Raw genomic sequence first — 14106 nt, 5'->3', positions numbered from 1 at the left:
GCCTAGCGGGCTACAGTCCATGGGATCACAAAGAGTCAGACAGGCCTGAGGGACTGAACACACACAGAAGGCTTGGTTAGAGCAGATAACTCTAGTGAATACCTCTACTACAGCAAAAGGGTCTCAGCAAAAGGGTCATCTGTGCCTCTTTAGCTGTTCTCACCAAACTCCCCCGCTGCTGGCGGAGGCCACCTCCTCGGCACAAAAAATATACTGAAAGAAAATGTCTGTATTTTCTTCCTTCAGAATGGTCATGGGGAGAAATAGGAGAGCTTCATGAATAAGTTACTTAAGAAAACAGGAAACATTTAAAAAAAATATGACATTTATAACTTAAATTAACTGAATTTTAAGCTTTAACATTCAAGTTTTTCCTTGTACTTGAAAGGTCTAATCTGCCAGTTTCAAGAACTGTTCTTAGAGTGTTCGGCTATTCATCCTCTCTCTCTTTCCTACCTTCTCTTTCTCTCTCTTCCCTCTGCATGTGCGTGCACTCACACATACACACACACACACTGGCTTTTGAGTTCTGAAAAACTGGGGACTGTTAGGTAAAATCAGAACTAAGGTAACAGGCCAAGGAGAAGCTGAATTTGAACATTCAGTGGAAAGGCCTCAAGCCTGGTACTTGCAAATATTTCTCTGTTGTCTCAATTGTATTTTTCTGCTCAGCTCTCTTCAGAGATAATATTTACATTCCTCAGAACTTTCATTCCAAGCGTACAACAGTTTGATTCCAAATGAGTCTCGACCCCTAAGTAAGGCTTATTTGACCATCTGAGGAAAAATGTGACCATCTGCAAATAATTTGGCCCCTGCTTCCATATAGCTTTAATTGTCTTACAGACAGATGCGTATGTATGTGTTTATATACAAACTCAATTCTGAAAATGTTCAGAGCACAGTAATCTTACTTGGTTTATAAGCATGATTATATGAGATTTAAGCAGTATTAAGTATTTGATAATTAGAGCTACATGAATTGGGCAAGGAAATTTATTATTTAATATATAACAATATGGATTTTTTTTTGGCAAACAAATGGCAGAGAACATAGTTTTGGTTATAGTAAATTTAATGTTATTCGTGGCTTGCTAATATATGTCTACAGAATGTAAAATCATTTCTACAGATAAATTTGTAATCTAGAAATACACAAACATGTATGAAGCATAAGTGAATCATTGATTAAATAATTTCTCTCATAGTGTTATTGATCACCTGGAATCAATTTCAGAAAGATGTTGATTCCTCTAAACATTTAACACAGCAACTTCTGATAGGGTAAAAAATTTCATATTTCTTACCATGCAGAAATTTCTAATGTGTCAATCATGGATAAAAGATGTCATTTCTTTTTTTGGTACATAAAATTTGTTTTGGGATATTTTATACTATTCCAGGAAGTTTGTTTTTGTTTTTATGTTAAGACCTTTGGGGTGATCCAGCAATGGTACCCTTTTTCTAAGTAGAGAGTATGCATTCCAGAGTGATCATGCAGTAAAGAGTGCGCATTCCAGAGTGATCATGCTTTATAAAACTTAATGTGTCAGAACTGTAGAAAGAGAAGAATGAGGAGGGAATCTTCTTTTTCAGTGATTTTCAGTCACATTTCAGGGTGAACTGCAATGAGGATTGACTTTTTAAAATTAGCCTTCTTAATATACAAATTATTTAAATATTTTAAAGATAATTCATTTGCCCTGCTCTTGCCTTCTAACATTAGCCATTTCATGGAGAGGCTGATATTTACACGCCAAAAAAGTGTGGAAATAACATTTTAATGGGAGTGATGTTTTTAGAACTTGAGAAAAGATTAAGACTCTTCTTAGCTGTATCCTTCCTTTGATGCAAAGTACCTAGGCTCTTATTTTCTTCTGTCTGCTCCATGTCAAGTGGCAGGGAACCCACTCATTCCTTAGCAGAATGATTACTCCTCTGCCTTGAAACATTTATTGGGCCCAGCGTCATTGGATCAGTGCATAATAGCGACTCATACTCCCAAATCAATGATTCCCAAAGACCTAGCTTTGGAAATCACTGTATTCTATTAAGGGGCAAAGAGAATTCCTCAAAACAAAAGTAATTCAAGATTAACTGAAAATATTTAACGTGCCATATAGTTTTGTTCCTTGTTTTGGAGAGCTTGTTTTTTTCCCCCATGGAGGAGTAAAGAAAGGGCAAAGGTGGTACCAAAATCAGATGGCTTTGGGTTGATATCCTTAGGAACCTGGCAGTCATTGTTCTAATTCTGCTCTCTCCAAATCTGCATTTGTTGACCGCCTATGGCTGTGTACTTCCAGAGGGCAGTAATAGTAAGTGATGGTTTTTGATACACTTATGCAAATTAAAGGCCAGAAATTAGTTCTTCTCTGATAACTTTTTGGCTGAATGAAACCATTTCTCCTTCCCCTGTGAGTTCAACAGGAAAGGGTCCTTTATTACTTAATCATATTCTCCCTGTATTCTACACTTCTGTGTGAGCCTAAGAGTGTTTCTACTAGAGTCTGTGGGGGTCATCAAGTTCAGATTGAGGTGTTCTGGGAAGAAGTGTTGAGGACCTTCTTAGACACAGAACTTCTAGTTGTGCCCACATGCCTCTACCCGGAAACTGCACTTTACCTGCAACTGTGCCTCTGGTCCTAGGACCAGCCATTGGAACATACGCTCACCCACTCCTCTGTTATGGCAAAGGACCAGCCTGGTACACGCTGTGTAATCAAACACCTAGATGACAAAACAGCTGACGTTTCTCACTGTTGCCTTATCATTCTCTGAGCCATCTTTAATGCTGATCTTAGAAAAATTTACTAGTTAGATGCAAGACTCCTTTTAAACTCAAGAGCTGGTATGTGGTGGCCATTCAATATTCTTACTTCTAGATTTGCACAAACCTTGTCAACTGTAGTCTTTTTCTGGTGCACGCATGTGTTCAAATGCTTCATAAACATGAGCCTATCTGGGTTGAAAATATTGGGGATAATGTTGAAAGTGGTGTTATTTTGGATGATTGCATAATCTGTCACTAGGGATTTCATGAGGCATAGGAGATAAGTCTTCATTTGTAATTTGACATTTAAAAAAATAACTTTTTTCCCCCTCAGTTGTTACATACAGGTATACACCATACTATGTCATAGGAACTTAAAGTTTACTCCATGTCGATCCCCTCTTCACTTTTCTAGATCTCTATTCCCCCACCCCCTAAGTCTTAAAACCATTTTTTATCTGTGAGGTTATTGAGGCACTGGACTTGACTATATTGGTAACTTTTAGGGGGAATTGAACTGTTGATCTTCCAAAAGAAAGGGACCAGACAGTGTTGCTTAAAATGCTGCAGTTGTGTTACTGTGAAGAAAAGATTTGCTTCCACTTTCAACAGGAGATATATATATATATACACACACACACACGTATACACATATATATTCATTTCAGTAAAAGTGGGTGGAAAAATCTGAGCACATAGTTACCTTCACACATTATTTATAGATACACTGGGTGAGAAGCTTACTGTAGGGCAGTCACCAGAAAAAACCTAACTGTAGTGCTTTCAGTATATGTAACATTTGTATGTATTCCCATGCCAGCACTGTCTGCTGTGCACTGCGTCCTATTACTGTAAATCACCTGGTTTATAATTCTAATGGGAACTAATTTGTTTTGTAATGAATTCAGAGCAGATATGTATAATATGGCCAGGATTGTCCTACAGTTGTAAATAAGAATAGGTCCTGTTTATTTTGACATCTTTTTACAAATGCATTGTATTAGGGTGTGAATATTCTGAACCATGCTCTTGTTTAAAGTTTTGAAATTTTTATTGGTAAATGTAACATTTTAATGGTTGTAATAATTATTTGTATAGATATGAATATAGTATTTTATTTAAGAAAATAAACTTTGCATTTTTGCATTGTGAATTCTGTCTTTTCTGATCATTGCATGTACCACTTCAAACTTGGTATTAAAATGATTTGCCTTGCATGCTGAAGTTTTGTATTTGAGTAATCTTGAAATTTTGCCAAAATTTCTGAAAATGATATCATGGCACATTGCCCATGAGGATTGTATTTCTGATCAAAGAATCAACCTCAAATCATAATTATGATCAGTGCTGTACTTTTGCAGTAAACTGTACACCTCTATACTCATGAAAAATAGGATTAGAATTTCAGGTCTGGAGAGAACTGAGAGATGATTCAATTTAAATTCTCCTCCTTGTATATTTATAGTGTCGGAAACAAGCACAATATCACTTTGGGACAAGAATTAGGCCTTTCATTACAACTACCCATATCAACTTGTCACATCTCACAAGCATGAAGTTTGAGGGGAAAAAACATCACTGAGGAACTTGCACAGTATAAAACTGTGTACAGTTTAAATGCCTGTAAATCAATTTGTTCTGCGGGGATAGCCTACAGATGGGGTAAAAGTTATAAATTCAAGAAATGATAAACCTAAAGTTCAAGTGATGAATCCTTCCTAGGAAAGGAGGGAGGAGGAGAGTATTGAGAGTTGTACTTGTAAAGCATTGGTAGGGTTTATTGGATTGGAGAGCAGATACCCAGGTGTTCATCTCACACCTGACATGTTTGTCTTAGGAGTGAATAAGACAGCCTAATACTAAAACAGGTAAAATAAGGACCTTCAATTCAATTCAGTCGCTCAGTCGTGTCCGACTCTTTGCGACCCCATGAATTGCAGCACACCAGGCCTCCCTGTCCATCACCAACTCCCGGAGTTCACTCAGACTCACGTCCATCGAGTCAGTGATGCCATCCAGCCATCTCATCCTCTGTCGTCCCCTTCTCCTCCTGCCCCCAATCCCTCCCAGCATCAGAGTCTTTTCCAATGAGTCAACTCTTCGCATGAGGTGGCCAAAGTACTGGAGTTTCAGCTTTAGCATCGTTCCTTCCAAAGAAATCCCAGGGCTGATCTCCTTCAGAATGGACTGGTTGGATCTCCTTGCAGTCCAAGGAACTCTCAAGAGTCTTCTCCAACACCACAGTTAAAAAGCGTCAATTCTTCGGCACTCAGCCTTCTTCACAGTCCAGCTCTCACATCCATACATGACCACTGGAAAAACCATAGCCTTGACTAGACGGACCTTTGTTGGCAAAGTAATGCACACTTATTCCCACATGTCCTCTGGAAAACTAGTGCTCACAGTATTTCCTGGTCGAGCTTTTTGCGAGTTCAGGTTAAAGCTCAGTATTCCGACTATCAAGGGTTTAGCATTCTTTCTGCTGTTGCCCACTGTCACTCATTTCAGGTCATAGATGAATCACACATTTTGACTATACAAGGAGCCCTAATAAGCCATAAAGTGTATACAACCCATAATAGTGCAACCACTGGGCATAAATTCAATCTCCCTAAAATGAATGTGCAGATTATAATAGCTATATACTGTAACATTTTGTTAGCTTTCCAATCTAGTTCAATGTTTGGAGGAAGATTAGTAACAAATTTCTTTAAAAAGCTACCCAGGGAATTTTCACTTTTAGGTAAAATTTAATAGCAAGTGGCAGGTTCACAATCCCACTACACCAACTAGAACAAAGAGATAAATTAGAAAAATTATTTTTAAATGTATTTTTTATTGAAATCCAGTTGAATTACAATGTTGTGTTAATTACTGCCATGCATCAAAGTGACTCAGTTGTATTGTGTGTGTGTGTGTATATATATGTGTGTATATGTGTGTGTAAACATTCTTTTCCATATTTTTACCATTATAGTTTATTACAGGATATTGAATATATAATAGGACATTGTTGTTAGAAAAATAATGTTTTAAAAGATACTAAAACCCATCAATAGAGAGGACAAAATTCCTTTGACTAGATACATAGATCTGAACAAAACTCCAGAGAGAAAAAAAAGTCCTCCTTACTGTGAGATGAGATCTCGGGCCTCTCCTTTTTCCCCTGGGGACATCGGATAAGTTTGGGTTGAAAAGGTAGTGTGAAAGTTCCCACAGTTTTATGAACCTTAAGAGAAAAATTCCTGCTCGATGAAGCAGTCTCACCATCTAGATGCTGAAAACCAGAAGAGAACTGTATCTCACTCCATCTAACTACAGCTGCATCTGAGCTCTCACTCAGTTCAACTCTGTTTAACAGAAGAAAAGTGTGATTCCTTTCTAGTGAAAAATAACACTTCAATCTCTGCAGTTCATTTATGTACAATATGCAGGAAATATATACAGTGTCCAATACAAAAAATATGACCAATAAACAGAAGAAAAGGCAGATGCATGATAGAGAAAATCAGAAAACCCAAAAGCTGATTTTTGGAAAAGATTAAAAAGCAAACAAAAGAGCTCTTAGAAAGACTGATCAGGAGAGAAAAAAAAAAAAAGAAAGAAAATATAAATTACCAATACAATGAATGGAAAAGGGGACTTCACAAAAGAACATACAAAAATTAAAATCGTAAAACATTATTTACAACTTTATGACAACATTACTGGCATCTTAGATGAAATGGACACAATTCTTGAAAAATACAATTTACCAAAATGAACGCAAGAAAAAAACAGAAAATAACACCTATACCTATTAGCCAAATTAAATCTATAAGTAAAAAACCTTCCTACCATATATTATATAATTCCATTTCTATGAAATGTCCAGAATAGGCAAATCTGAAGAAACAGAAAGTGGCTTTGCGGTTGCCCAGGGTTGAGGAGTTTGGGAGAAAGTGGAAAGTGACTGCTAATGTCCTTGGGGTTTTGTTGGGGGTGATGAAAATGTTCTAAAATTTTGGTGATGATTGCCCAACTCTGTGAATGCACTAAAAGCTGTTGAATCATACACTTTAAATGGGGGAACTCTATGATGTGTGAATTACATCTTGACAGCTGTTTTGTTTTTTTTTTTAAAGGTATTCCCACAAAAAACCTCAAGCCCAGCAGATTTTAGTGAGAAATTTCTCTAAATATTAAAGGAAGAAGTAACACCAATCTACCCAAATTCATGAGAAAGAGGGATTATTTCCAAATCTCTTTTAGGAAGTTAACATAACCAAATTGATACCAAGTCTGTCATAACATTATAATAAAAGAAAATTATAGCTCAATATCCCTAATAAACATAGGTGTAAAAATTCTAAACAAAATGTCAAATCGAATCTACTGATATAAGAAAAGAATAGCACATCATGACCAAATGAGGTTTATTTTTCAGGAGTGCAAAGTTGTTTTAACATTTTAAAGTCAATTTATACAGTTTGTTGTATTACTAGGATAAAAGAGATAAAATATAATTCAAACAGCTGATAAAATTCAGCATCCATTTATGTTGGTCAATCTCAACATCTGCTTTGACTTTTCCTCTTTCCTGCGAGAAATTAAGGAGATAATGCTAATTTCCTGCCTGCATTAGTTCAGAAGTCAAGTAAGTTGGTTATCTAATATAAATGTGCCACTTTATTTTTCAAGTAACCGCATAAACTACAGATTTGGGGATGACACAAAAATCCAGTTTTTAACTAAGTGTGTGCTGTGTAGGTCTGGTCTGGGTGGTGTTTCTTACATTGGTTTGGAAAGAGACTGAAGCCTAATAGTAGTGGTGGAGAACTTACTGCTTCAGGGAACTTTCCTTCTGGGAACTCATTATTCAGTTTGGTTAAACCCCATTAAAAAAGTGCTGCTGACGGGCAAATGTGCAAATTCACATTATTATGTTTTGAAAGCCCAAGAGATAGCGTATAGTATGGGAGAAGAAAATTGGTTAGTATGTCAGTGTTTCAAACCAAGTCATATTGCTTTTGGGGTTTGTTTGTTTTTTTTTTTTGGTCTTACACCTGGACAAATTTAGAAACCTTTGTCCCCATTATCACTGTACCCCTAAATGAAGAATTATGATTTCCCAGTTCAATGCAGTCTAATTCCACTGCCTTACTTTGGTGAAATGATACCATTTCCATCATTAAAAAGCCACAAAATTAAAAGATGCTTGCTTCTTAGAAAAAAACCTATGGCAAACCTAGACAACATATTAAAAAGCAGAGACATCACTCTGCTGACAAAGGTCCATATGGTTTTTCCAGTAGTCATGTACAGATTTGAGAGTTGGACCATAAAGAAGGCTGAATGCCGAGGAATTGATGCTTCCAAACAATGGTGCTGGAGAAGCCTCTTGAAAGTGCCTTGGACAGCAAGGAGATCAAACCAGTCAATCCTAAAGGAAATCAACCCTGAATATTCATTGGAAGGACTGATGCTGAAGCTGAAACTGAAGCTCCAATATTTTGGCCACCTGATGTGAAGAGCCAACTCACTGGAAAAGACCCTGATGCTGGGAAAGATTGAAGACAGGAGGAGAGGACAACAGAGGATGAGGTGGTTGGCTCTGCTGACTCAATGGACATGAGTTTGAGCAAATTCTGGGAGTTGGTGAAGGACAGGGAACCCTGGCATGCTGCAGTTCATGGGGTTGCAAAGAGTTGGACACGACTGACCTACTGAACACCACCACCACTCCCAGTCGCCAGGAGCAAAGACAGTTCAGCAGTCTTTGTTGATGGCAGTCATAGATTCTGCCTGGTCTACTGGATCAGCATAGACCAGTTTCAGAGGCAACTTTGAAAGACTTTTTGACTCTTCACAGTATTTAGAGTTTTTGAATGTGTTTTAGGAACTTAAAAAGACCACTGTATTCTTGTGATTTCCCTTCACTCTTAATTTTGTTTCTGAACCAACAGGCTCCCAGTAGAGACCTGACAGCTTAGGCTGTATACTTTAGGCTATGTATACTTTAATTTAAAATGAAAATCTTTGGGTCTTCAGGGCTTTGCCAAATGTAGTCAGTGAATGTATAAGAAGGGCTTTGGTTCTTAACTGTACAAGCTTAGAAACTGAAGCGAGAGTCCAATTTAGGGAGCCCAAATGATTCAAAGCTGCAGTTTTATCTTGTTTGGCTTTCCTAAAGCACAATGCGTTCAGTGTCACTCAGGTTTATATAACAAACATCTAAATTTCAGAAAAACTTTCTCCTTTTGTTAATATGTTCGGGGGTTATACAATTCCAGGCTGTGTTTTGCATATACAGACACAAATAAAAGCTACAATTTATCTTGCCTGTCTCTATTCTTGTTATATAAACCACTTCTTTCTATGTTTCAGTTTTATCCATCTGAGAAATGGGGATAATAGTAATAATGCAAACTTCACGGGGTTAGTGGTGGTAAGTGTTTCAGGATCAATGTATAGAATGTATATAAACCCTTGGCACAATGCCAATGACACGTTTGCTGTTTCAATAATCAGTTCTGCCACCGGGCTTCCCTGGTGGCTCAGACGGTAAAGCGTCTATCTGCAATGCAGGAGACCCGGGTTCGATCCCTGGGTTGGGAAGATCCCCTGGAGAAGGAAATGGCAGCCCACTCCAGTATACTTGCCTGGAAAATCCCATGGACGGCAGAGCCTGGTAGGCTACTGTCCATGGGGTTGCAAAGAGTTGGACACGACTGAGCGACTTCACTTCACTTCTGCCAACGTTAATCTTGTAGAGGTTGGAGATGAAAATTGAGGGCAATAGTTTCCGATAGCAAGATCCCACTAAAAGGGCAAACCTCAGACCTCAGTCCCATGCTTGTCCTCCAGCAGGGAGGGGTTTTCGCAATTCCTAAGAATTAGGGAGATGGAGCTGTTTTTGTTTCTTCAAGGATGAATTAAAATGATCCCCACCTCAATCTTCTCTCTTTTTATGTCTCTGTCCTCTGCTGGGATTAAAACTGTGACTTTTGTTTTTCTTATGAAAAACTGAGGTTGTTGGTTCAAAGTATTTGTCTTATTTTTCTGATTTCTCCCCTTTCACTGGAGAGGACTCACTTTTCTCTTCCTCTGGGTATGACAGGCAGGTTGTGAGAGCCCAACAGTGTAACCTTCCTGTGAGTCCAAATTGATGTTTTCAAGTACTGCCCAGCTCGGCAGCCTCAGCTCAGAGGAGCCTAAAGGTCTCTTTCATTTTGCTTTCAGTCTTCCTGAAAACAAACTCACAACTGGACCACATCAAAAGTGCATCCATCGTGCTTTGGCTCAGTCCCCTTCTCTGACCATCTTTCCAGAGTTCTCACTGAAACAGCATTCCCTAGGCTCTTCCCATCGTGTGTGCCACCAACACCACTGCCAGGTGCTTCTCTGGAAGGTAAACGGCTTTCTTTCCCTCTGGTTTACTCTTAAACTTTGTTACTCAAAAAACCAGCTATCTTCCCCTCTGTGTCCCAATCCAGTCTCAATTTACCCTTTTGTTTAATGCCAGTTTCTTAGGGATGGGTCAGGCTGAAATCTCATTGGTCCCTTCCCTTTTCAGTTCAGTTCAGTTCATTTCAGTCGCTCAGTCGTGTCCGACTCCTCGCGACCCCATGAATCACAGCACGCCAGGCCTCCCTGTCCATCACCAACTCCTGGAGTTCACTCAAACTCACATCCATCGAGTCAGTGATGCCATCCAGCCATCTCATCCTCTGTAGTCCCCTTCTCCTGCCCCCAAGCCCTTCCAGCATCAGGGGCTTTTCCAATGAGTCAACTCTTCACATGAGTTGGCCAAAGTATTGGAGTTTCAGCTTTAGCATCAGTCCTTCCAATGAACACCCAGGACTGATCTCCTTTAGGATGGACTGGTTGGATCTCCTTGCAGTCCAAGGGACTCTCAAGAGTCTTCTCCAACACCCCAGTTCAAAAGCGTCAATTCTTTGGCACTCAGCTTTCTTCACAGTCCAACTTTCACATCCATACATGACCACTGGAAAAACCATAGCCTTGACTAGAAGCTTCCCAGAAAACCCTTCTGCTTCAACCAGACCTTTGATGGAATCTCAATTTGGTCTCTCAGGTTTACGTTTGCTTATTCTTGCCTCATCTCAGCTTTCCTTCTCCTTAATTCTTCATACACCTAGTTATTACATGGTTCTAGCACTTGAAAGTCAATTTGAAATTCTGACATAGTTGACACAATATTAGCAATAAGCTAATGTCTTCAAAGTAGTACGTTCCTGGGAGCTATTCATAGCACCTTCTCTCTGACACTGAGCAGAGTGCCTCCGATTATTCTATTTTTCTGCTTGGTTGTGTGGTAGAATTGGCAGCCACAGATGGCGAGAACCTACACCTCCCTGCAGAGGTCCTCCTGGAAACCTATCAGGTATCTTTTTCTAGGAATTTGGTTTTGAGAGTTGTATCAGTAGTTTAGGGGCTACACATCTGGGCATAAATATTGCTGATAAATATTTGGACTCTCTTTGGGTCTGCATTAGGCCATTCTCTTCTTGGAGCTCTTTGCCTGCTTATAATGACCTATTTGTTTCATGCGTATCCCCTCTTTTGGAACATAGACCCACGATGGAAGAAACTGTTTAGTTCATTGCTGTGCTTGGTTCCTCCCGGTGCTTGGCCCAGATATTTCTTGATTGACTTTTGACTGAAGCAGTGTTTCTGATTCTACATAAGTGAACAGAGAAGTGGTGAGAAGAAGATTAAGGGGAAATGGATGCCCTAAAAAGCAAGTGACTTGACAAGGTATCCCACACTGAGGGAGAAACAGGGTGAACCTCAGGCCTGAATTTGTTCTGTTCCTTGAAGAGGCCTGCCTAGATCCGGGTACTGAGCTTTGTGAAAGGCCCAGATAAGGAACACAATAAAAATCATGAAACACAAATCAACTTTTTTTCTCTGTGGTGGCAACATTAGAGCACCCTAACGGGGAGGGCTTCTGAGTTAATTTAGATAATCTTCTCTTCAAAGGATTTAAAAGCTCTAATTCACAAAGAATGTAAAGAGTCAGAGGAAATTAGGGGCCCAGGAACCAGCCACAATGGGATTGTATGTTCTGACTTGAAAATATTGCAGTGTTTAAATTTCTTGTCTTCTGAGTCATAACTATAATGCTGGGATAAGAAATGGGACACCCAGACATTAGCATAGCTGTAATGTGATATGGCTTCAAAGCTATTGAAGTGGTTAGCTATTTTTCATCTCCAGTGAAATGGATAAGCCTTAGATGACAGGGACTTCAAGGCAATGAAAAAGAGGTAGGAGTTAAAATTTTTAGTTCAGGGGAAATCATGAAAACTTCTAATCTACAGATACTTAGAAAGAGGGAAGAGTCCCCTTACTACTGCCTTTTAGAAACTAATTGGCAAAGGCTGATCCACCACCCTAACCAAGCTTATTTGAATTCATGTGTGTTAAAGCCTAAGATTTAGCAGGTGATTAACCTTATTGATGATGGTGCCTTAATATGGAGGAGACATTTGAACTTAGCCACACAAATATATCTTGTTCCCACTGAAACTGTTGGTAATTAGTCAAATCCATTTCCCCTGCATTCCCTAATCAAGGTTGTTTTAAGACTCCCGCGTCCTCCAAGCTGCACGTGGCCCTGACAATAAGTAACCTGCTTGCCTGAGATGTTTTCCGGGAACCTGGAGTCAGTGGCATCTAGCTCAGCTGAACTGGTTGAAACGAGGTGGGACCCCCGACCCTCCAACTGGGCATGCGCGGGTGTCTACCTGTGCCCTTTGGGATGTGCAGAGGCCCGTAGCCTAGTCACGCCTGCAGGAAAGATGTCGACACAGCTTTTCCCCATCACCTATCCCCATCTCGCCACACTCCCTGCGCCCCAGCCCACCATGCTTCGGGCTTCTTTATTCCTCATCCCAGATATACCCCGCCCCGTGCCTTTGCGGAGGAGGATCTGAAGTTTGTTCTGCCGTCTACTTGCATGGCTGCCATGTGTATAAACCCTGTCTTTGCTGCGAACCTCAGCGTTTTGGCGTTTTGGTTGCTGTACATCAGGTAAAATGGACCTGGTTCCGTAACACCACCAAAGAGCATTAAAAGCCAAAAAAAAAAAAAAAAAAAGACTATAAGCTGGGCAAAATTATGGTAAACAAGGGCTTTACTTTACTTCGGGCAGATACCAATTCTATCTTTACTCCTAATGATCTTCGTTAGTTTCACCAGGAGATGCTCCCAGGCCTCCTCTGGGACCAGTTTTGTCACCTGCAGGCTGAACATCCCGGCTTTCTCTACGGATAAGGGTGGGGAGCGTCAGGGGAAACGTTTGCACAGGGCATCCCCTGGACCGTGGTAGCAGTAACGGCTGGGGAGAGGAGAAAGTCTAGGTTTTCTCTGAGATTCCCAGGGCAGAGCTGTCGGTAATGAGGTGTGACTTTGTGCACAGCCAGACTTTCCACTTGGCCCTAGCTTTGGTAGGGATTTTTCATCTGTGTTGCAGTCTTAAGGGCCGGCGACAGTGAAATGCAACTTTAAAAGGACAAGGAAGGGAGGGAGATGTTTGTTAACTCTGGACAGTTCCTCTGGAGGTGGAGAGGCCTCCCAGCCCCTTCAGGGCCTCCTGGGACTGAGCACAGCTGGTTTCAATGAAGGGCCCGCATGGGTGAGAGATGCCATCCAAGCAGGGGAACCTGCCACCCTGCAGGATTCGAGAGGTGCATGTGAGGATCTTCTCTTTGCAGGCACTGCTCCTCCTGCTCTGCACAGCTCCATGGAGTGGCAGGTAGATATGGCAGGTGAGGACCAGAGAGTTCCAGTACTTTGCACAAGGTCACACAGCAAGCAGGTGAACATATCTGGACTACAGTCTGACTCAAGACTTTTTCCGAGACACAACAGGTCCTATGAAGAATGTTTATCTTTGTTTTCCCCCTTTCCCCAAGTTTTAGACAGTCTCCTAGGAGGAGAAACATTTGGGTATTACTGTTCCCCTGACACATACATTTGTGACCCCACAGATCATTCTGGGGGCTGCCTGGAGCCACAGAAGCAGCAGCTGCCACTGTCGTTGCCCCAGGTGCTGACTCCATCTCAGCCATGGAAAGTCCCTTCCCCAGATAGACTCTGGTTTTCCACTGGCTACTCCTGCGGCTAAAATAAAACCAGGCTGATCCCTCTACCGCCCAGTGCTAACAGCTGGGGCCGCCTCCAGCCTTCATCAGGGGTGTGAAGAGGCCATTTCTTATGTGCCGTTTTGCTCCTCTGGCTGCCACGTCTCTGCCCTCCAAGTGAACCGCTCTCGCTACCCTGTGCCTCTGCCAAGATCCTCCTCACGGGCTGGCTGTCTCCCGTCACCC

Source organism: Bubalus bubalis, chromosome 1 (genome assembly GCF_019923935.1).
Source record: "Bubalus bubalis isolate 160015118507 breed Murrah chromosome 1, NDDB_SH_1, whole genome shotgun sequence".
Classification (NCBI taxonomy): Eukaryota; Metazoa; Chordata; class Mammalia; order Artiodactyla; family Bovidae; genus Bubalus; species Bubalus bubalis.
Note: the sequence above shows the minus strand (reverse complement) of the source record.